This window comes from Mycteria americana, chromosome 5 (genome assembly GCF_035582795.1).
Source record: "Mycteria americana isolate JAX WOST 10 ecotype Jacksonville Zoo and Gardens chromosome 5, USCA_MyAme_1.0, whole genome shotgun sequence".
Lineage (NCBI taxonomy): Eukaryota > Metazoa > Chordata > Aves > Ciconiiformes > Ciconiidae > Mycteria > Mycteria americana.
In genome coordinates, this window is record NC_134369.1 from 3,908,658 (window position 1) to 3,933,386 (window position 24,729).

The following is a 24,729-nucleotide window of genomic DNA, read 5'->3' on the forward strand; positions in this document are numbered from 1 at the left end:
CCTGATTTTGGCACACGGAGAGGTTAAAAATAAATCTTTAGCCACACAGAAGAGTCCCCAGCCATTGATTTCTCTAAGATATTTTGGCAACTTGAAAAGAAAATATATGGTATGAGCCTTCCTAGAATTATTTCTCCCAGCCACATGTGATATAAATAAAACAAACCTCAAGAATCTGGCTTAGAATATGGAACAACATTATGCTACAGTCATTTCTGCTGTGTTTACCACAGCAAATGTTGAATTACAGGCGTCACCGTACATAATATTTAAATATTTCAATGATACCCAGAGCTCTCAACACTCTTGTTTCTTTCCCATGTTCACGACAATTTGCCAGCAACATTTTAGAACAGAGCAGTCATTTTATAGCAACCTCTTTGTGTCAAGAAATGCGTACACACTAGACAGCTGTATCGAAGATGTAGCATAACCTCCCACTACAGCATCCTTATCGTATTCTGGGGTGCCAAAGGATTAAGATAGTCCCAGGACGTATGCCTGAAGGTTTTCCTGACCTAGGGGACCTGTGGTTTAGAGGCAGTGCTGTCAGGTCTGTGAGGCTGAATTGCTGTCTGGATTCCCAGCGGCCACAACTGTCCAGAGGAGTGTTCCTCCTGGTGAGCCTCCGTGCAGCCCTGCCCAAGCGATACAGGCCGAGGAAGCAGAAATTTAACGTGTGTTAGGCTAATACGACTCGGTTAGGTTTCTGCTTTGAGAATAACCTGTCTAAACAAAAGTCCAAGCTGAGAAGAGAATGAAAATTGAGGGATAATCAAGAAGTGAGCCTGCAGAAACTGTCATTTATCTGAAGTATAAGAATGAAGATAATCACAAAACTGCTAGATGAAAACAGATCAAAGATGACCTCTTCAAATGTAGATATGTTCTGATGTACAAATAGCAAACAAGGGACAGACTACAATAAAGAAAAATAGCTATGTAAAATGGATATGAATGTTAAAAAAAGTTTCATTAAGCATCAGTGACTTTTTCACACGATCTTGAAGTGCACATAGGAATTGGACCTTTGGACGTGATCTTGATTTTTTGAACAAGTTCTTTCTACAGTTATTTATTCCTTTCATAAAGTTTTGTCTTTCTGGCTACTATAACCAAACTTTTCAAGATAGTATCTGGCAAATAAATGTAAAATGCTGAACACATCTAAAAATCTGGTTATTATAAGGTGCCCAACTGGAAGTTGAGCTGTTCTGGCCAGTGAGTTTCTTACAAACTGCAATTCCCCATAGGAGAGTGGGTAATAATTCTGTATTTGAGAGCATCCGCAGGAGAGTGCTGTGGCAGGGAGGAGGGAGAGAGCTTAATCACACAACATTGAGACCAATTTAGAGGTGGGGGAAACTCTGACCCAGCCCGCTCCCTCCAGCCTCCGCTTCCAGCCTTCTCCTGAACCCTGGGTGTTCCTGGTCTTGCTGGAGCCTCCCGCCAGTTCTAGCCTTTCCCCAGTGTGGAAAAGTAACTGGGAGAGCTGGACTGTAACAGCAGCTGAGGCCAGCAGAGGAAAGGACTGGGAGTATTGCTGGCAGCGTACTTGGGAGTATTAAATTTCCAGTTGCTGTTGACTGGAAATATATTTTGTAGGGCTTAATGAAGAGCGAGGGAGGAACAAGGCATGAGGGTGGGTGCTAGCAGGGATTAAGCAGCTAGATGAAAGGTCCTTATTTGATGGAAGGGAGGAAGCAGGAATGGGAAGACAGAGTGTCTCGTCCTGAGCGAAAAGAGGATTTTCATGTAGATCTTCCTCGGTCTTTATTTCTTAAGGAGTTTATACGATGCTTCTGAATCTATGGCTTGGTGTGCCCAGATTCCTACAGAAAATCAGATGTGTGCTCAGTCCTGCATCTACTTTGAGCTGTTATTTTTGATTTGTGTCATTTGACAGTTTCAAGTGAGGGTCAAAGAGCCTCCTAAATACACAGAAATGACCTTCATAATGTTTTGGAGATGTGGGTATTATCACCTTCATTTTAATTAATGGCTACCTAACTTGTCCAGAGTCACAGCCTGACTCAGTGTCAGGGCAAGGAAAGAGTCCAGGAATCCCAGCTCGCCATCACATGCTCTCCCCACCAGCAGGACACCCTGCCGCCGCATGACCTGGTGGCTGGGACAGAGTGGACGACGGATGTTTTTTCTCCCTGGAAGCCAGTCAGTAGCAATGTTCACTGACAGCATGCATGATCAGATCACTCTGTGGTCAAAATAGGAAACATTATTCATTCTTCTTTTGGGACTGCAGCAAAACCCTGCACAAAAAATACTGTCAGCTAGAAAAAAAAGTATGCTTCGAATAAAGCTAAATGATTTAATTAAACATTAGATTAACTCTCCCCAAAACCACTAGCAAAACCACCAGAAGCATATGCAAAAGATGGATGTTTGTGGATGGACCTACACAACCTTTTTCACAACCTTTTATATAACATTAGTACAGGCTTAGACAAAAAGTAGTCTTGTTCTTTTCAAGCCAGCATGAAGTACAGCCAGGAAGTATTAGTCATCAGAGATTTTTGGTAGTTGTAGTTTGGAACCCCAACTGGAGTGTTTGCTTTGTACAGTGCTAATAAAAGCTAAAAAATCTAAATCAAGAATTGGCCACTATCTCGGTCAAATCATATTTCTTTTTAAAACAGCTTTTGACTAAACTATCGCTATTAGAAGAAATTTTCCTTTTTATGCCTCCACAACACAAGACAAATGAAAAAGAAACAACCCTTCCCTCTTCCCCAAGGAACTGTAACAACATTTTTTCAGTAAGATTTTGCAGGATTTCATATTAAAATATATTCTGAATTGTGTTTTAATGGGGAAAAAATTAAATTATTATTTTTGTAACCAAAATAGAACAGAGGTAAAATCTTTCTCGGAAGGTTTTTACCCTCTAGAATGAAACTGAATATTTTTCATGGGTTAGTCTGAAAAACATATTTAAAAATTTTGTGAATCAATACATGGCTTTCTTCAGTTATTGGCCAGTCACAACGGTATATCCATCCTGCATGTTTCTGTGTCCTGGTCACTTTGGCAATTGCCAGTTTTGGCCAAATAAACAGTATTTTTGCACACAGATAAGATTTGCTTCTACAATCAAGATGATTTTCTGCAAAGCATTTAAGCTGTAACTACAAATGGTTACGTGTACTTTGAATTCCTGAAATGAATCATGGAAAACTCTAACATAAGAACCGCTGTTATTAAGTGCTATACAGCTACAGTTGCTATAAAAACGAAGAAGAAATCTGACGTAGCGAAATAAATCTTCAGCTGGTACACATCAGCACAGCCCTACTGAACTGAAGAGAGCTACATTGATTTAAACGAACGGCGATTTTGATATGGCCTATAGTTTATTCACTATACTGAATAAACTGTGGCATAGGGTGGTGAAGTAACATGATTTGCCTTGACATCCATGCTCTTAAGGCTCTCTTCAAGAAGGCCTTCTCAAGCATGAGGTACAGTGTGGAAAACAGTGTAGAAGGTATGGTGGGTAAAGGGTGCAACAGAGGAGACAGGTGTGAATCAGTAGAAGTCTAAGCCACCGTGTGCCGGAGCAGGTACCGATGTTCCCAAGTGAGTGCTGACTTGAAAGGGAGCTGAAGCACAAGCTGCCCTGCTCTCTCCTAGGTCCTTGCTGCTTATTGCCTCCTCCTGTCCATGCTGTCTTCTCTCTTGTTAATATAACTGTTTGTGCAGCTAGATGGTCATCTGGCCCCCAAAAATCTGCGTAGGGTTGAAACTAGGTTGGTAGAAGATCAGGTGGTTTTAACATGGGTCAGCTTCCTGACCTCTGCTGGCAAATGGTTAGGGGTGGTGTGGTGGCACCTAGGACAGCTTCTCTCAGTGGGATCACCAGTAATACTGACTTAAAGAGTTTCCAAGAGTTATACCTGAGGAAGAGGAAATCCCATGTTCTCTCGTCAAATTCTCTTGCTTGTCAATACTCAGGATAAAGTGGAATGGAATATGCTAGGAGCCTAAGGAAGCATGACTTAAGAGGTATTTATTATTAGCCTTCCTGCTCTACTCCTTGCTCCCTAGATTAGTCACTTACCAAGTCAGGAAGAAGTGTTTGTGAGATAAGGCCATCCCATCTGGGCCTTGGTACACGGGAATAATAATGTGGCCAGTGCCCAGCAACACTGTGATTAAAGGTAACTTTTTGGCAAAATTCTCCCTGATTTTGGTGGTGCAGGACTGGGTCTCCTGTACTGCTCAGGACCACTTAGCTCCTGCTTAGTCACCTGGCAGCTCTCACCTCTGAGTGCCACATCAAATCTGCATGGGTGTTCAAAGCAGCTTCCAGGATTTGCTCCTCCTGGCTGAACTCCGCTGAAACAGATATCTCATGACTGCTACACAGCACATGGTGTAGGCTAACAAAATACTGGCTTGGATTCTCCCAGTGAGGTGGATTTTTTCAGCATGTGATCTCCTCCCATTACTGGCAAGCAAAACAGTGATGTGTTACCTCAAAGGAGGATCTGCCTTAAGCATCACAAAGTAACACCAACCCCTGAGAAGCGAGACTTCAGAGGTCAGTTTAATTCAGGTCATAACAGGTATGTTATTCCCAGCTCTGCAAGCTTCTGTTTCAAGTGTTAATTTGCTTAAAGAGTAAAATTCTTTTAATCACAAATGCAGCCTTTTCAGGCATGTTGCCTCTATTTTGTTCAGGATTTTGAGGAATCTCATAACAGTGCTCTTACATCATTGCACCCGGACACAATGTTAACCATTGTGAGATAAAGCATGTTTTTTACATTTGCATAAGTTTGTAGCTTTCCTTTCTATTAGCCAATGTTTTCCTTTTTCAATTATGAATATTTCAAATCATGCACGTTCTTCTGAGGAATGATAAAGATATCTGTATTTCAGGAAAAACAATGCTGCTTCTAAGTCACACCAGCGCAGGGTGGTTGTATGTTACCTGTTCATAAATTACGATCAAGACTATGTCAGAAAGTGGTATAAAGCAGAGGGCAGATGAGAGGTATGACACTTCCAGCACTGTTCCTCACTTCATGGTAGGTCAGCTCCCCTGCATGTGGTATCTGGACAGCTTCGATTAGATACCAGTATGTTCCAGGAAATCGGTAACTATCCTTATGGACTCCAATTGAAGAAGTATGATATCAGTGATCAAGATAAAAAAATGAGATAATCGTTATTTATATGATTGACACTCTGCCTCAGTGTTTTCACACAAAGACCTCTCTCTCTGCCTGACATGCAGGCGCTGCATTCCCAACGCATTCTTGCAGCCTACACCACATCACCGAACAATAGCGAGCCTTCTTTCATTTTCCTGCCTAGTTTCTGTGAACAGCACTCTGTTGACAACCAAGTCTGTTCTCACTCCTGAAGAATTCAAAAAATTGAACGATATAAGGACAGCCTGTGACTTTCAGGAGGCATCTTAAAGCATCCTATTTTTAAAATTGCGGTTTGGTGCTTCTTTTTCTGTTTTGTTTCTGTTTCAAAGGAAACCTACAAAAATGCAGTTACCCTGCAAATCTGTCCTCAGACCAGAGAGCTGCTCTGAATTCGGCACCACTAATAGCACTAAAATGCAAATATACGGATGACTTTCTCTGCTCGACCGTTCCAGAACAGCCTTTCCCTTCTCAACTTTAATGTTAATGATGAGTGCCAAACTGACAGCCCCTGTGCAACTGAAATCTTTTGCACAAGAAAAATAGATGTGTGGACATTGGTTTGCTTTCCTTGCCAACCAGTCCCAAGCATAAAATGGACAGGCCACACGTAAGGTAAAGAAAGTCCAGCCTTCTTAACACTCGTCCCAACTCCCTCTCTTGTTCCCAAGGAATAATGAGTTTTGGTCTGATGACAAGGACTTCATAAATATGAGCAATGTACATAAAGGACCCAGATCTCTCTCTCCTTTGTCACACATGAACAAACTACTCTCACCAAGACAGCGTAGTGCTTGGTCTTGTGAACCAAACAAAATCAAAGAGATGGGAAATCACTGTGATGAACTTGCTGGCATGTTATGCCTTTATTTGGTTGATGATAGACATCTATACCTGGGCAATATATTCCAGAAACCGTAAGTGCTTATAAACCATAAGAGGAGAGGAGAGGAGAGGAGAGGAGAGGAGAGGAGAGGAGAGGAGAGGAGATTTGAACCTGTATTGCTACACCATGCCACTTTTTTGTGGTACTGTTTCCTTTGCACTACCAGGCTAACATCAGAGACTAGAAAATTAGAAAAATATCTCTCTATCTAGTCAGCTGTGATAGTTTTCTAGTTTGGAAAAAAATATGGACACATTTTAGCGTCTTTTCACAGTAATATTTCTGTTGTTGGTATCCTTGATTTTGAGTATGTGTGCGTGTGCACACATGCTATTTCCACCTATTGAAGAAGCCTGATGAACTTGAAGCACCCTGTCTTAACACCACTTATACAAAACTTCAGCCTTGTCTGCATCTTACTTCAGGACCTTATGTACAAGGATGCCTCAAGGAAAGTCCACTCTTAATTTAGGCCCAGTTTGTTCTTGGCTTCTGACTTCTCTGGGTGGATCTGGCACAGTCCAGGCCAAAATGGAACATCAATGAAAAAGTGTGCTGGCGTCACTGAAAAATGAAAACAATTGGAAAATGACAATCAAAGGAAGGTGAAAGATCTAGTCCCAGGGCTTCCTGTTTCAGCTGAGAGTTTATTCAGATGGCCTCCAGATAATCTAAGCCAGATAGAGGGCACACTGACTTATTATGATGTTTATTCTCTAGGCTTTGTTAGCTGTAAAATACAAGAGAAGTCTGTCCTGGATGCATTTATGCCCTACCATTTCCACACATCTTCAGATTTAGGCTTTGATTTATGGGGCTGCCATGAAAGCAATATGGAATTGAGAAAGGGTCTAAGAAGCATACACAGATGAGAAAAAGCAAGACATTTCTATCCTCTGACATCTTTCATGATGTAATTGTGTAGGGCATTATTTCTATAGCAATGAAATATACTTAGTATAAATATTTCCTGTACAGTAGTATAAAGGAACCATAGTATGCAGAAAATCAGTCCCAAATCATGCTAAGTCTTTCCTGCAAGAAGTGGTTAGCTAGTTCAGGTACTAGCTACTTTGAATTAGATAATTCAGCTATCAAAACAATACTTAATACAAGGACAAGAACAAACTAGTGTATATGGGAACCAGAAGTCAAAGTCAAGTCATTTAACCAAGTTAAATACCCGGTTAGCTTACCTTCACTGCATGAGAATTAATAGCCGATGGTATCTTCACAGTGAGAGTCAAACTCTATTATCTCCACTGGAGGAAAGTAAAGGCTCCAGCACTGGAAGTCAAGGTAGTATCAAGAAGACAGATAATAGCCTAGGCAAAGAAAAAAGAGGACAAGGTTTAGAGTAATAACAGCATTGGTTAACAGTATATGCACATTGGAGAGTTGACAGAATGTTTTGCCTGGCTTCTTCTACTGTAGACAAAGTTGTGTTCATGGTTTTCCAGGCAGAAATTGTTTGCATTTATCCCTGCTGTAGCCCTGCTGAAACCTGGGACTTGCACTAAGAATTTGGTATTTCTAGCTCTAAAACCAAGTTTCTTAAGCAACACAAAGGAAATTTTTTGTTAAGTGCAGAACTGGTGGAACTACTAAGGCAAATGCATTTCCTTTGCAACTTCAAAGAAGTCCATGAATTTGGTAAGTGGTAAAATTTGAACTGGTCAGAAACTAGTATATGCTTGAAGTCTGTTTCTATCTTATCCACACACATGCCCAAGAAGATAATATGCCAATATGTAAAAGTATTTTCAAAATATACTTATTACAACATTATTTTGAAATGTATCTTTTTTGTTTGTTGTTGTTGCTCTGACTTAGGCGTTTTATCCTAGGTTTTACATGTAGTGCTTCTAAACCTAGGATCTGCCTCAAGTATTATAGCAATCATATTAATCAAGTGCTACAGCCACTTCCCTTCTTTTATGATACAATTTATATTCTGCAAGCTCTTAAGTCACAGAACCCTGCAATTCACCTTGCATAATACACACTCACTACAAGTCACTAAAATGACTTCCTGAAGGGTAGTTATTAGTAGCAACTTTAATAATGTTTGCTCATGTATTTAACTTCAAATGGATGCTTAAGATCAGAACCTGAACTGTACTTTTGACTGAACCAAGAGCAAGAACGATGCACCAGTCCAATCAGAGACTGAACAGCATCAAAGTTGTTACAGATACCCAAAATGTTGTCTAAAGCGATGGTAATACAGACATTGCTATACATGTTGTGTGGCTGTACATGAAGAATGTAAATTAACAGAAGCACTAAGCTCTCCTGGGCTTTTTGTAACTGTTGGCTAACTTCAGCCTCAAATCGTATATGATCTACTGTCTAATTACTGTCTATCTGAAATCATGCAACATATAAAATAGCCAAGGAAAGTTCTTAATGACCTATAAGACACAAAATATATCTACTATACAATACTGATGAAAACTAATCCTATGTGGGTCTACTTTTTAGACACAAGTGATCCTGAGAGTCCCAGCTGTGTGCTGGGCACCTCAGAAGCACAGCACACAGGTACAGGGGTGGGTGATGGCGAAGAACTGGCACCCGAAGGCAGCGAGTGGGCCCCCAGCAGAAGGCACGGCCAGCTGGCCCTGGCTGGGAAATCCTTCAGGCTGGGACCAGAGACCGGCGTCCCCATGGGAAACACTCCTCCCTACCTGTTGGCACAGCAGTAGTTTGTGGGCTGTGCTTGGTGGCTCTCATTTGTGCTTAAATGCCTTGGCCAAAACTGAAGTATACTTCTCTTGTCTAGTGTAGGCCAGCAGAAACCATAGTGAGTATACAACACATTACACTTCCTTAAAATGAGAATATGAACACTTTTGTTACTGAAAAGGTAAACAGAAATTTGAGGTATTGCAACGCATGGCAGCTGTTCTCCTCCCCTGAACTGAAAGCCTGATGATAAACACGGAGAGGGGCTCTGGCCCATCAGGATGTTGCTACCACAGCCTGAGCTGCAGAGATGTTCCTCCGCACCCTTAGCGTAATAGCTGGCAAATGAAAAGCATTTGAGCAAGCTTAATCTGCAATAATTATATATTACAAATGTATTTATTCTGTTTAGGGAGAAATTCCTTGAAGGCTCCAGATGAGACATTTCTCACATATATTATTTAGCTTTTCCTGAGGCCTTAATGAATTGCTTTAAATTACAGACTTAGATATTGATTAGCCTCATTCAGTTGAAATCTAGGCTTAGCAATCTATACTTGTCTATAGTTTATTTGTGATATTATTCCTAATAAAGAGCTGCAATTAATCCACATCAAGAAAAATCAATTAATACAGATTTGTATCACAAAGAAAGAAATCCTCCTCATATCTGCCCACTAATCCTGAAGCTTAGGTCTTTCTTTGCTACCAAGGAGGACAGATAAAAAATATTGATTTCACCCTATTTTTACAACTTACAGTGATACAATAATAGCACACAGAACAGACGGGGCTTATCAATTAAAACTATTTTTATATATGATGATAGATGAGGGCACACAATGCCTTTGTTCTCTGCATTATTAATAATTATTAATATGATGGACTAGTAGTTCTGTAATAAGAATAAGCATTCCATGCATAGTGTTAAAAGAGTGTGACTTCACTTCTGGTATGATGACGAATTTTGCACCCTATGAATTACAATACAGTAATGGTTCTAGAAGCAAAATTGCAGTTAGCTGCAGTTGCATGGGAAAGGAGGACTATTCTGTATAATTTTAGTCTAACGGTACAAGGTGAAGAAACACAAAATGTTATCCAAGCTAACATCTTTCTAATTTTATCCAGTTCTATCTGCCATTTTAACCAAGCTAATATCTAACCTAATTTATTGGAAATAAAAAATCTTATCAGAGTCTTCTTGCAGGAAGCATCACATAAACACCATGAATTAGATTTTGCAATTTTAGAAGCCAAACTTTATCCTTGCTACACAAAGAAGACAACAATGTGTCATTGTCCTTTCACAATTCCTACTGTAAACAGTTTATGTGATTTATTCTTTTGCATGCTAGATAATTACATATTTTATACCAGTGTATCATCAGTATGTTGTTATTCTGACTGCCCCATAATAGAAATTGTGTATTTTCCCACTGCAGTGAATGCTATTCTTAACATACATTGGCCTCAACCAGCTAAAAATATCAGAGTTCTGTTGCCTGTGGGAAAGTTTTCCTGAAGTTGTTTCTATTAAAAGTTTAATATTGGTCTCTTCCATTTTTCGTACTGTATGTGCCATTCACATTTAATGCTGTCTTCCTGATATGCAATTACTTACCAGTACTTAAGTGTCACATATGGCACATATTAGGCAAATAATGCCCTAATTCACCCTAATGCTAACATTAATATGAATGATTAGGAATGAGATTAGTACTAAAGAATACCATTTTAAAATAAATTGTGATGACATAGCGACAGCTATATGAAGGATTAAAGAGTATGGATTATTGCAGGTTATGGTTCAAGATATCAAATGATATGGCTCTGGGTTTGTTCTTGCCAAGGACACTAGGCAATTAGAGGCCCTAACAGCCAACTGTAATTCTTACACTGAATCGTTGGGTTTGTTGTGGGTTTTTGTAACTCCTATGAGTTTTTGACAGAAGGTAGGTTCTGAAAAAAATTAAGGATCAACTTGCTGTGAGCTGTCTACATCCACAGAAAGCTTTTTTGGCAGCTGTTTAATTTATCTGGCAACCTAGAGACAATCTGACAGTGCAGATAAAAAGGAAAAGCTCTAATTGTATAAACGTTCTCTGTTGAACCCAAATTCATATAATCAATGAAGATGCCACTAAAAATGACAATATTTATTTTCTTTGCTGCTGCTCCTTTCAATTTATGTCCTTGTAACAGTACCTTTGCTTTTCTTTCTCCTTTCTCCAGAAGATAACAGAAGCCTACTTAGAAACCTTAATTCATGCAATTAAACCAATAATATCCATGTTATATAGCTCTCTACCTACGCAGTCTGATCCCCATTTTTCTGATGTCTCCATATAATACTTTTATATTTCAGCAGCTTATAAATCAATACTATTTCATTCAACGAAGTGAGCAAGGAGTTGAGAAACATTAGTTATTCCCTGTTTAGATTATCAGATTTTGGGAAGGACCAACAAATAAAGATACCGTTAGCTTTTGGCTCACTCATCTCCTTTTTAACACAAAGGAGAAAAATATTTTAGCTCCTGAAGGTCTGACCAAGTGTTAATACCTTCAGCTTCACTGAAGCTTGCAAGTGAAGGAATATCAGTGATGTTCTACATACCATGACTGTTAGCATGAATAAGTGGTGGTGCAGCTGAGAAAAAACAAAAGAGCAAATAAATCCTTTTCTCTTGGTAGCTGCCCACACTGGTACATAAAGACCAGTCCAATATCAGTCTCAGCTTTGATATTCCACGTAAGCTCAAGCATGGCGTCCTCTGGATGCAACAGCCTTTTGGTTATTCATTACAAATGGTGATCTCTGGGGCTCAAGGAGGTTTTGCTAATTATCTCCAGTAAGAATCCTGCTACCAGGATCTAAGAGTACTGTAACAAAACCTCCTTTCACCGTGCTGTTGCCAGAATAAGAGGTTACTCAAAAATTAGAAGGTATTGTAGAAAGTATTGAGGTAATAAAGCAATATGGTGTATATATGTAAAAAATACTGTTTGCTGATCAGTTCTCCAGGGAACATCAGGAAGTGCTTCACAGACAACTAGTTTTTGTGGTACAGGATTGTTTAATAAAATAATAGATGCACTAGTGTTGCATCAAAACAAGGAACAAAAGAAATGAGCATCCAGCATCTTTTGACCATGATACAGATTGCCACGTTGTTTCTCATAACTGAGCTTGTATTGGTTTAGATCAAAGACGATATGTTTAATTCTATAGATTCATACAGGAGACTGCATTTGGCTCATCCAAGACAAAATTTACAAAGGAGACTTCAGGTCAAGTTGCAGCCTGTCACTCTGAGGTGTGCTGCTGGAGGTGCAGCGAAAGCCCCGAGTTAGCATCTTGGCTTTGCAATGCAAGGCATAAGGAAAGACATGTTTAATGTACATGTTTAAAAATACATGTTAGGACGTATGAAGTTCAGCATATTGAGTACGAAGCCATTTCATATAGTCAGGTTTTGAGAACAGGAAGTTAGACATAAGTGCATGTACATTTATCCCGTAGTTCTACTCCCAATATAGTCTACAGGGTTTCCTAAATAGACTCTTACTCATACTAGAGCATATATTTCAGAACATCTATACTCTGATTCCAAAATTTGCAGCAATATAGAACCCACCTTAATCTTCACTATGTTATTCTAGAGAAATGCAGGAGCAATACGCCTTTCACATCCCTATTTGACAGCTTCTTTTTCATAGACGGTATTTGGTGCTTAGTGTTTCTGGAAGCTTATACCCACCTGCTATCTATTGCGTGCACTGGCACTCCAGAAAACCACTGAGCTCCTTTCAAATTCCTGGGTACGGATATATGGATATTTTGATCTTAACTCTGATTTCAGTAGTTTGTGTTTAATAAGCTCCTGTTGGAACTTATTAAAGTTACTGTTGGAAAGGAAAACATTTAATGATCCCTATAGTCATTACATGATATGGATTTTTTCTGAAATAAAGCCAGTTCTATCCCTTTTACCTTATTGTTCTACTATCTTAAGATAGTAAAAAAAGTTAGTACTGTTCAGGTTTTCTTCTTAATATATTAAAAAAATGAGCTTGGTGGATACAGATCTACCTGCTCTCCTTATGTTTCCCTTCTTCTTCTTCTTCAATTTTAAGCTTCTCCCTCATACTACAAGCTTTCTCTTCTTCACATATATAATTAAATATATATAAATGTAATAGTTATTTTCCCCTCTCCACTAACCTAGAGCCTGTTGATCTTTTTAACTACAGTGAAATCGTGGCTTTTCTGAATACGCAGGAAAACAACTTCACTGGGATTACTTCCATGCTTAAAGTTAGCATTTGGACATCTCCTTGGATTGGGGCGTATCTGTTTTCAATGAAAGAGCAAAAAAAGAAATTACAAAATTAGTTTGTCTTAATCTGGAAATCTGAATTAACTAATATGGAATACAGCCAGTTTTTAGCACCACTTCCTCTCGGTGTGTTCCCTATTTTCTCTTCTATACTCTCTTCTGTTTGATCTTTGGATTTGTTTTCACCTCTTACTCTGTTATTTTAAATACATCGTGCATGTATATCATCCATGTCCTTGTGAGGGCCCTCTCCCAGATAATGTGCTGTGTGGTGTTTAATACACGTGCGCATAAACATAAACACGTACACATACATGCTTGTTTCTTCACTTGTGTGTACTGAATGCTTATAATATTTTTCCAGCTGTTTCTGTGAGCTCAATGTGCTTACATGTAATGAATATCCTATTCCTTAAACAACAATCATAACGGAACATGAGCACATTTAATACATGTGCATTAATAAATATTTTCCTTTAAAGGTGAACTGCAAAAGGAATTGAGGCAGGGAAATAAATCCTCCCCTCATTTTTTATTTAGCACATGCAAGTATTGCCTGTAAAATACCACTCTCTCTCCCTTCCCTCATCTCTATCTTCCTGACATTTTGAAAGCCTGTCTGCCAGCAAAAGCTTTGCCAGGTTGAGCATCTCTTATGGACAGAAACTAGAGCTATCGAAAATGACTGCACCAACCCAAGTGTCCCCCCCAGGTGCTGGTGAGGATTTGGGTGTCTGTAGAAGGACTGTAGATTAACAGATCAAAATCAATCTAAACTAATTTAGTTGTGCTGGCAAGAATTTTGTGTATACAAAAAGCTTGAGATACAGAACAACAACGAGTATATTAAAAAAATCAAGCTGTGAACTCTTTCAAGCTTTCATTGTAAATCATCAAGAAGCGATGAAAAGCATAAATGCAATAGAAATAATCGTTTGCAGGTCACTGTTAAATGATGTGACAAATGCAGACAGTGATATCGTAACACGGTGAGCCAGAGAAGACTCACATTCTCCCTCATCAGTCGTTTCCTTTCTCTTTATGTTCCCATGCACTGTACCTCTTTTACACTTTTCCTTCTTCCTATTCACTTTTGCATCTTGTCTGCTTCCTTCACCTCTCAGCCTTCTGCAGGAGCATGCTGCTGTCTTTATAATCTCACCAGGCCTCCTCAGGGAGTAAAAGCACAACAATCTTTCCTTAATAAGATTCTGGCACTTCCTCTTGAAGCTTCTTCCGGAACCTGGATGTGAACAAGCATGTGAAAATGAGGAATAATGGGAATAAAATGCAACTCACATCTTTGGAACTTCAGAGGGACCTTGGACTGAGTGCTGAGGGCAAAGCACGGTCCTAGCCAGATCTGATCACAGCACGAGGGGAGTAAATTCAGCGTCAGGACTCTGAACAGTAGAGCAGGAGTTTCTGAAGGCTGCCATCAAGTGCTTGGAGCCCTGCAGGACTGAGCATCAGAGCGATCTGTGATAATATTCATTCAGACAAATTCTGCTGCTGATACATGATTAATCACACTGCAATACGTGAAGCCAGTGAGAATCAAAAGGTATTAGTCAGGGCACCAAAATTTATTTCCAGCTAAACCACTAGTCTGCTTTGTAGTTCTTACAGCTTTCTTTCTCTTCACTTCCTCTCTAAAACATTTGCATCAAAGCAGGAACCATTTGAAGACTGTTTAACACAACCTGATCCCTGTTTTGGCTAGGTTCTGTAGGCACTTCTGTAATACAAACAAATCATCAATAATGACATATCACTGGTGAACTCCAAAACTTCTTAGAGAACATTCTACAAACACGCTGACAATTCACATACATTCCAGGCAAACATACATATATATATTTTTTTTTTTGAAACACACACACGTGTGTATATATATTTACACACACACATATACAAAAATCTGTGCATGTGTGTGTGCGCCGTGCATGTATACATATCTGGGTCTACATAGGAAGTATACCAAAATTTAAGTAGAGCAAAATATTAATAAAGTTTGAATTAATGATGCTATTTTTTGAATAACTGGGTATGATTCTTTGCTTATTTTAAAAATGTCTTTTGTGACAAAAATTTCTACAGTAATTCAGAAGGATGCTAATGGACGGAGCTGTACACCACTCTATTATGGAAGAGTTGAGTTAAAGGTGTTACTGACAATTAAGCTAAATCTAAAATGCTGCTGTTTAGCCAAGTTCATACAATAGGATACAAGCCCATGCAAGCAACGAATGCGTACACTCCACAAGTCTGTGCATCCTACCTGCTGGCAAAAGGTGTATGCTGTATCCATGAAAAGTAGAGCAGACAACTGAAGTCTAAAGGGCTGATCTGCTCTTTGTTACGTTAGCGAGCATTTCACTGGTGTGCCATGAGTGCTGGGAAAGGATGCCCTTCTGTACGTACCAGAGGGGCTGCAAAAAGCTGGGGTCATGGAGCAGAAACTTTCTATGCCAAATCTGGAAATCCCGCCAACGCCGCACGGCAAGCCAGCTATGACAGAAGCTGTGCAACTGTGTTCCTGGTGGGGTCAGGGGGACATGGGCCATATGTTTGAGTGCATAAACCTGTAATTCAGCGATGGAAATCACATATTTCAGTGTAAGCAGGTATTTTCTCCTCTCATCGATGTAAATGGAATCAGTTCCTGAAAGAATCTGAACTTGGCTCTATAGCCCGGAAAAGGGTAACTTCTCAGATCTGTTTTTGCTTATTCTCTGATAGCTGATCCGCTTTGCTTGACACACACATTTTCTACAGGGAGAATCAGTCATTTTGTCTTCCTCCTGTCTTCGCCGCAGCTTCAGGACATGCCTGTTGCTCCTACTTTCTTCTCTCATGGTCTTTGCCCCTTTTATGTCACACTTCCCATACCCCCAGCCAAAAATGGGGACTGCCTGATGCTGGGGAACACCATGTCCCTCTGTTTCCTGACTGCACACCTGCCCTGTACGGTTAGATGCGAGATCCACCCTGCAGCACTTGTCTGCTTCCGTTACCATAAGAAGCGTAGTCATTAATTACATTATCACATGCACTTTTGCAAAAATGATGGAAAAATGGCCACAGCAACAGAAGAGGTTGCTAGCAAGACTGTTACGGGAGTAGGCACCTACAGTGTCCACTAATAATCGAGTTTAAGCCAGATTCAGAAGAAAGCGTGCCACTTATTCACCAACAGTGCCTCCCATACACACTATAAAAGCCCTCCATGAAGTACCGAGTTAGCACATGACATCTGATGAGATCACAGCATGGGGCACGCTTGGCTGTAGGCATTACAAAGGCTTCGGCATCTCTCTGTCAACAGTTTGGCTTGCTTTTTTTGGTAAAGGACAGCTTGGCAAGTAACTCCTGACTGATGTTGCTGGCCTGTTCGAGGCCAGCCAGGATAACCACCACAGTGCACAGCCGTACCTGGACTTGCTGGCACGGTCCTGGAGTTAGGTCAGCCAAGCGGACAAATAACGTTCTTGTCATAGGGACTGTGATGAATGGCAGATTTAGTGTTGTAAAAAGGCTAATAAGTATCAGCCTCTTGTCACCTGCCTTTGCCAAACCGATTGTAGGAGGCAGGAGGTCTTTGCTTTCTTCCATACCTAATTTCTAGGATTTAGTGCAAGAGTGGAAGTTTTTGCTTTGTACCGCTTAGGGCCATACTTGCAAATGAATGTTTTCAAGGCGTAATGCATGGAGCTGTGTGGGCACCCGTAGGAGGCAGAGGGGGTCTTGCACGCTTACCGTATAATGGTACACAGAATCATTTAGGCAATTTATTGCATCACACCTTAACAACATCAGCTGATACCACACTGGTAACATGCATGCCAATGTATACTAATATTTGTAACTTGACTGGTATGGAGCTGTTGAGTAATTCATGGTGGATAATTTACTCACAGGAATCTAGCTTTGTTTGCTGCTCTCAGACATTGCACACGCCCTTTGATAACACACAATCAAACGAGCAAGGAACATTTCACTGCCAGAATTTTCAGATAAACTGACATAATAGACCTCTTTCCTAACTCCCTGTAACAGATATCCACTTTGTCATATTTTGCTTTGGCTTCAATACTTATGAAATGTTACTTTTGCATCCAGGGAATAGACTTAACCCAGGTAACAGAAAAGAGAGGTTCTTGGCACAGATCAACAGCTACTGTACTTGGCACTGATTAGTTTAACACCAGGAACCACTTTAGAGAGGGCAGTGTAATCTTTATGGCCATCAATTACTTGCTGAGAAAGTTCACATCTTCCACTAACGGCAGCTGTGCTGGTGATTCCTTTTATACATGACGCCATGCGCTTAAAGGAATAGACTAAATGGCCTTTTGCCTTTACTTTAAGACATCTAGTCCCTACTAGCAATGGGTAACATTTTCAAAAGAGCCTAGAGCCTATTTTCCAGAATGATTTAGTAATAGGCTTCCACATAAGCTTATTCATCCTGCCCCTCGGGTTGTGGTTACACACACATTTCTCCAGGACACAGAGTCGGCATCAGCAGGCGATGCCCATTCTGGCTTGCTGCTGCCTGCTCCCATGCTCCTGCCACCCCTCCGAGCAGAACAAAGAGGGCAGTGTAGGGACTGCCGCAAACAGCCCTGGGTGGTGGCAGCATGACCTGCTGGAGCCAAAATTGCCACAGAGAAAAATGTTTGTGGAACCACAGCCTCAAGCACTTCTCAGTTGGGTAAATTAATGTTCACGGTGCTCCATCCTACCACAGCTAGACTGCTACCAATACCCGAGCTCTAGAGATAACCCAGGTAACTTTCCACGTCACCCTGACAGGTGTCCAGGCGCTTCAGATGCGTCTGATATGTTTTACACTATAGCTGCTGGTTTGCGTTTGCCTCATCCAATGGTAGAAATAGTGCTGTTCACTCTTTGAGAAGCTACGTCCCATCGATTACTATGTTTCAATGAAGCAAGCAAGCTTGAAAGCACCTGGAGATGGACAGCCTTGGCTAACAAATCCTGATCCCTCAAGGCCTACTGCTCTGCCTACTGCAAACACGCTATCTGACGACCATAAATCACCAACTTATTATGTAATGGCCATGCCATTTCATAGACAAAGATGCATTTCACGGAGAGTATGGTTTTAATAAACAGGCAGCCTTTCAGTGGCTAGACTGGAATAAGCCAGTGATCTCAGTCCAGTTCCTGTTGGAAAGGTAGTCACAGCACAAAAACCACCGGCACAAACGGGCAGATTGTTACCGGGCTGCAATAGGAAGCCGAATGGCTTTCTCGCCCTGGCAGTTTACGGCAGGAGTGCCATTGCCTTCAGCAGGCTGGGGTGAGCCAGGCATTGCAAGGGGCTCTGCGCTGACCAGGCAGTACCGGGCCCATGACTGCGCCATGGACTTGGCTACCAGGCACTGCCTTGCTGGAATTCTCATGCTGAGTACGTGCACAATTAACTTTGGACCTTTAATTAATTCACCTAAATATTAGCATGCAGTAAACGGAGGGATACATAGGGCTGACTGAGTTATGACCCAAACTCACATGTGCAAAGCATGCACTTCTGAAATGCAATGGGAAATATTCATTATTCTTGGATAGAGCTCCCTTTTAGTTCAGCAGTTACAGCAGCTGTCGTCATTTACTGCATTAGCAAGCACTATTTCTGTGAATTTATATCATCGTGTCCTGGAGTTCTTTGCCAGCAATATGCTTAACCCACTGCTGCAAAATAATCCCATATATATTGGCCACATATTTGAGATATTATGATTAGACTTTTTTAGAGGGTGTTAGGAATTATTTTTATAAATGTAGCATGTGTGTATGCACAAGGTTTTTTACAATCAACTTTAAAAAGGAAAGAAATATATTTTCATTTTTTAACTTACATTTTGACATGGTTCCCACTGGTTTCTGATAGGCATCAAGCTAATACAGCCATGCTGGTCCTGTGACATATTTAGGAAATAACCAAATAAAAAAAAAAAGTAATTTAGTGTAGTTTTCTGAATTATGGTTTTTACGTATTTCCCACAGACTATCAAATCTGTCATTATAATGGAATAGGTGTTGATATCTGAGGATGTCTGATGATACCAGTCAGAACACTGACAGGTCTATGCCTTTAAGAAACAGAGGCATTAGCAAGCAACCTTACTACACTGTGCACTTCCTTTTGTATAATATAATCTTCAACGCATATTAGAAAACACATTGACGAAATCCCAGATCAAAACATCTTCAAATTTTAGTTGTTACAATGATACAAAAGGTTGACTTTTTTTTTTTTTTGGTACAACTTTCAGACCCCAAAGGCTTCAGTCTGCAGAGAAAATGTATATTCTAGCAGAAACACATGTGCAGATTCATGCACAGAAAATATGTTCTGGAAAATTAATTCTAAAAATTGATTTCATGGAGGAGTATGAATCTTACCAATAATAATCCCAAAATAGTAGAATCTAGTGCAGGTAAATAAAATGGTATGTGTCACTTGAGTTTGAATGGGAAAAAATAGATTTGGGAACAGTGTGTTTCAAAATCTTTTCGATATCTTTTGCTGATATACAATTTGTGTACAGGATACATTAGACATTCCCTTCTGGGTCTCATCCACTGAGGATATAAATCTGCCACCGTAGACCAGCTCCAGAGTTTGTCCCTTAAGTCCCTTGAGTCTTACCCCAGCAAGGGAAATTCAGGAGCTGTAGGTATCCCTATTTCTGATCAGCCTGCATTTTTGTTTTCCAGATCTGCATAGCTGAACCTGGATAAAGATGTGAATGTATTCCGCTAAGCCAGCACTCACAGTCCCTACTCAAATCAGCACGTCAGGACGGCTGAGGTGTCTCAGCAAACTAGAGTTGACTTGTTGATCCTCCTGTACTCAAAAGATTGCTGTCTGGCACCACCAGTGAGACTGCGATTTCTGACTACAATAGCTAGCAGAACTTTTCCACATGCCAGCGTGCCAGGAAAACAGGGACACTCCTTGCAACAGTTGCATCCCTGAGGGTGGAGGAAATTAGGAAGAGGGAAACACGGAGCGAATTACAGCTACCTTGCGCTACTGAATTGGCACATGCGTTGGTGTCATCATCTGGCAGAGCCTTGCTCTAGAAGAATGCCATAGCCACGTCTCTCATAGCTCAGTGGCAGGATGTAAAGGGTGTGACAATGCACAGAGGTAGGGCTGAGTGGAGTAAAACTAACTGAGGGGCCTGACTCTGCAAAGATATGCTGTACTTAACACTTACTTCTTTACAGGACACTTAGCTCCCTATCAGACTGGATCTTCCATGCAGAGCAAACTGCTGTAATAAATTATAGACACTGATATGTCAGTCTGATCCTGTGGGACATTGAATTCAGGGAAAGTTGTGGGTGCTGCAATTAGACTTTTAGATAAACAAATCCTAAGGGATGTTCCTGCCAAGCATTTAACATTTCCAGTGAGTTACAGCACTGAGTCTTTTGGAAAAGGGTCTTAATTCGGTCTTATTTGGAATGGCAAGAGCCTCTGTCTGCAAAACTGCCTTGATATTTTCACATTATCTGCTATTAAAATCAAAGCAGTGTGTTGCATCACACTTAAGTGCTACCTGCAAGGAATAATCTGTCACTAACGCGAGAAGATAGCAATCACTAAATGAATGAATTGGGGTTACAGATACTCTCCAGTCCTTTCATTATTTAAGTAGAAAAAGGTGTTTTGAAAATAAAGCGGAGTTTCAGAAAAGAGTCTTGGCAATAATGGATGGTTTTCAGTGCAAACCATGTGATATGCCTCAGCAGCAGCTCTCTAGCTCCTTCTGAACTGAATGCTGCTTTACTGCATATTCCCCTTCCTGGAGTCATTTCTGCCTATTTAAAGGCATCCACGGTGCCTTTTACTTACACTGCATTTGTAAGCATGGGGGAGAACAAACTGTTTTCAGCCTGACCCCAAAATATTTTGTTTGCATATCTAAAAGCACCATCAACTTCATGTAAAAGCCACACCCTCAACACCGTGAAGCTACCCGCCATCTATACATTCTATCCCAAATGGAAAGTTATGCATGTTCTTGCTAACCTAGTTTTTTGTGTGCGTGTGCTTTTTTTTTTAACAATAGGCCTAAATCCATATTAATGATCCAAAAAGTGACCAGGCCTCAGCACCTTTTGTCCTCTATACATTAACTATCCAATAATCAACAGTAGCTGTCCTGTACTCTGGTGTCTTTGGCCTAATTCGGAGGGACAGATATTTATCATCACCCTTGAATTGGGTGACCCATTCTGACAGGTCGACATCCTTATTTATGTAACAATGTCATAGACAGTAACTGCTAATGAGTGGAGTGACACAGAGGTCTGTTAGATGGAAAGGCAGAGGAAAGCTGAAAAGGGCATGAGGGGTTAATGGGACTTTTCTGTTCCAGCCTCCTGGGATGTGTAATTATGTTCTAATAAGAAATGAATGTATTGATTAGATTAGTGTGCAATTGTGTTCGTGCGCACACGTACAGTGCCGCATGCATATAGGCAGTAATTGTGTGTGCCTCTATTTTCTTCAGTATGTGTTTTTAACGTACAGTATCTTTGTGCTTTGGCCAAAAACAAGCAGCACACTCCCACAGTCCTCTTCTTGCCCTCACTGTGGCAAACTCCTTGTGAATTCAACTGGAGTTTATCTGAGTAAAGGCTGAATTTAACTTCAGTAAACACCAAATAAGGGCTTCAGGATTAGGCCCTCACAAACAAATGACTTCCTATTTGCGTTGCTTGGCATAAACACCCACCATCACTTGAAAGAGCAGTAAAAGCAGCCAATACATTGTAAACAGTAGGTGTCATCTGCTTTGGAGACCTTCATCCAACCAAAGTAGGCCATGCTCAGCCCTCATGTAAGTCCACTTCTAGCAGCCTGCTTACAGTAGGGAGGAATTTGGCCCAGCATTCTTTCTCATCAAGTAAAATATGTTCTCTGACAGGTCAAGGAAAGCATCCTTCACACGCTCACAAAGGGCCGATTCCCCACCGCATCTCCTAAGTGTGTGTGATCTGAACTTGAGGGCGAATTCTCTTGATGGGAAAGACATAACAATAGAGAATAGCGGGGGGGGGGGGGGGGGAACATGTCTGAAAATTAGAGCTGCCCATGGCTCTGGAGACGAAGGAATGCAGCTGATAGCAGTACTCTCGCCTGTAGTGTCTTATTGGTGCTAATATGGGAAGGCAGCAGAATTGTGGCTTTTCATATATACTTATTCATACTGTACAAATTCCAGCTATGAGCATGGCCTTATATGTCCAGGAGGCTTGTATGTGATGTTTGAGCAAGTAAGGAACAAACAAGGCTAGCCTGGCAGTAGGAATAGGCTTTTTGGGTCACAACCTCAGTCCCTTGTTCCTGGGATAACGAAGGCCATAGCAGCAGCATGCACAAGGCTTTGACAAATGAGTACCTCCAGTTGCGCGCTGAAGAAATAAATTACTTTCTAGTGACTCCCTCTGGAAAGAAGCAGCATTATTAGGCTCTAATGGGATTTCCTTCTATCCCACTCTTGACTAGGACCTTTGTGAGGCAAGGGGAGGGGGGGGAGGAAAACTGAAGGATTCTTAAGTCTGAGGAGGGCCCACTTTACCCAACCGTAACTTTTGTGAATTGTGGCTAGGATTCCAGATGTGATACTCAGGAAAGCCTGTATTACAGAGATGTAAAAAAGGACTTACTAGGCAAGGTTTCCAAACATTTCAGAAATGTTAAAACTATCTAATATAAGAACATACTGTAGGATCAGTGTCACAAGAGAAGAATCTCTTGAAAATAGATTTTTTTATATAGATGGTTTAAATAGATGGTTTTTATCTAAAGAATGAAAGACTGATGGTATTAAAATACAGCACTTGCAACATGGAGATCAATGGAGTCCCAAAGTCTGGCCATTACCGAGGGACAGCATCTTGGTTAAACACAATTCTTTCACATTGCCCATAATTTCTACTGCAATTTTTCCCATCTGAGGAGCACTGAGGAGGTATTTTTGTAAGTGTTTTGATGTATAAAATATTTTAGGGAACATATTTATAAAAGAGAATGTATTTATATTCCCTAAAAGAGGGACTTAAAATCCAAGCTAGATCAAACTCTGAAGGTCCACCTTCTAAAAATTTGCCTCAAGAGTCAAAATAGAGAGCAAAAGCCTGGCCCTGGCAATAGGAGTGTTATCGCTTCCTTCAACAGGGCCGAGATCACATCTGAAATGAAAGCACTGGAGAAGGAACAGCCTAACAAAATAATGCTATTTTCTTCCAAATAACGTATGATGCTAAAGCAAGTTCAGTATCCAGACTGAATAACAGAAATACCCTCAGAAGGAAGAGGCATTCCTAATGCCATAGTTCAAATCCAGGTCTGAACGGCGGATGCAGGGGAGTTAATTTTTCAGCAACTGCTGGCCCTTTGACTCCTAATAGTTGAGGGTGGGTTCACATTTGAACACTCACACAAAACTGATTTCCCCATTATATTGATGGGAACTTTGTAATACAATGAATCATCTTCAGCTGGCTGATTTATTTCACAGGGCAACTTGAGGCAGCAAACTTGGAGCAAGGTAGCCCAAACTAAGCAGAAATACCCTTCCCTGTCCCATCTATTAGTGTCAGCATCAGCATAAGCTTTTCTCCTTAATGGACCGATCTTTCATTCAGGCCATAGAGGATCCTGAGAAAGTTTTCGTCGTTTCTTTATATTTTGCCAAACTTCTAAGTGAGCTCCTAAAAACTTATTGAAAGAGCATTACTCAGTCTGACACATTCCATTTATTTCAATATGGTGACAAAGAGGGAAGATCTAGTTAAAAATATTGCAATAGCCTTATGGGATACTTATGGGTTTTTTAAATGTAATACATCACAATAGAATACTTTGTTTTTGTAGAAGGGCATTCTGTATTCGCCAAAAAAGCTGCTGACTTAATCATTAGTTATGATGAGAAGAGATTTAGTGCTCTCTTTCTTTACACTGTCACTGAGAACAATGTCTATGAAAAAGCCTATGCTTCCCATTATAAATCACTATAAGCTCCATGAAAATTTCTCCCCTACCCTGGGGTTTAAGTGAGCAAATACTTGGTGATGCAGACTCCCAACGGTAGCACTTTATGCCTAGCTCTACAAGTTTATGAAATGCTATGGTTCACTCTAAGTCCCGGCGCTACCCCTGCATGCAGTTGCCATTGTTCAGCAATTTATGAATGGCTAGTCTTTGATAAAAAATTAAATACCTACCAGTTTCCCTCTCTTCTTTTGCAGACTGTATATATTTTTAAAATGCTTTAAAACTGGAACACAATATCACTTTTAGCATTAAAAATATGTATCGATGTTTATCATTAGACTTCCTTTCAGAAACACAATGTACCCTCTACTTCTTCACCTGCTAATGTTCAGGGGAAACCATTTCAGATCTTGTTTAGTGTAAGCAAAGATTCAGAAATAAAGCCATTCAAAAAAGAAATGATTTATAGATGCTTCTCTTCACTGAATAAAGAACATTGGATCACATCATTGTAAGAAGACAAATTCAACCTTAAATGACTTGGGGGGAAGTTCTGAGATGTATAAGCACCTCTCAAAATAATTT

General features: G+C 40.4%; 1 long non-coding RNA gene across 5 annotated transcripts in view; it reads right to left on the minus strand.

Moving 5' to 3' along the window:
* Positions 1-4,867: 4,867 nt before the first annotated feature.
* The window catches only part of LOC142410087 (uncharacterized), a 183,137-nt gene continuing 163,275 nt past the window's right edge, over positions 4,868-24,729 (minus strand). For 3 of the 5 annotated variants that reach the window (XR_012775832.1, XR_012775831.1, XR_012775834.1), the window contains 4 exons: positions 18,986-19,045; positions 14,158-14,340; positions 7,263-7,391; positions 4,868-6,630 (listed from right to left, as the gene is read on the minus strand). This is a non-coding gene — a long non-coding RNA (uncharacterized LOC142410087). Of the gene's footprint in view, positions 6,631-7,262; positions 7,392-14,157; positions 14,341-14,418; positions 14,724-18,985; positions 19,046-24,729 lie in introns of those variants that run through there. The other 2 variants (XR_012775830.1, XR_012775833.1) reach the window with 2 other exon arrangements.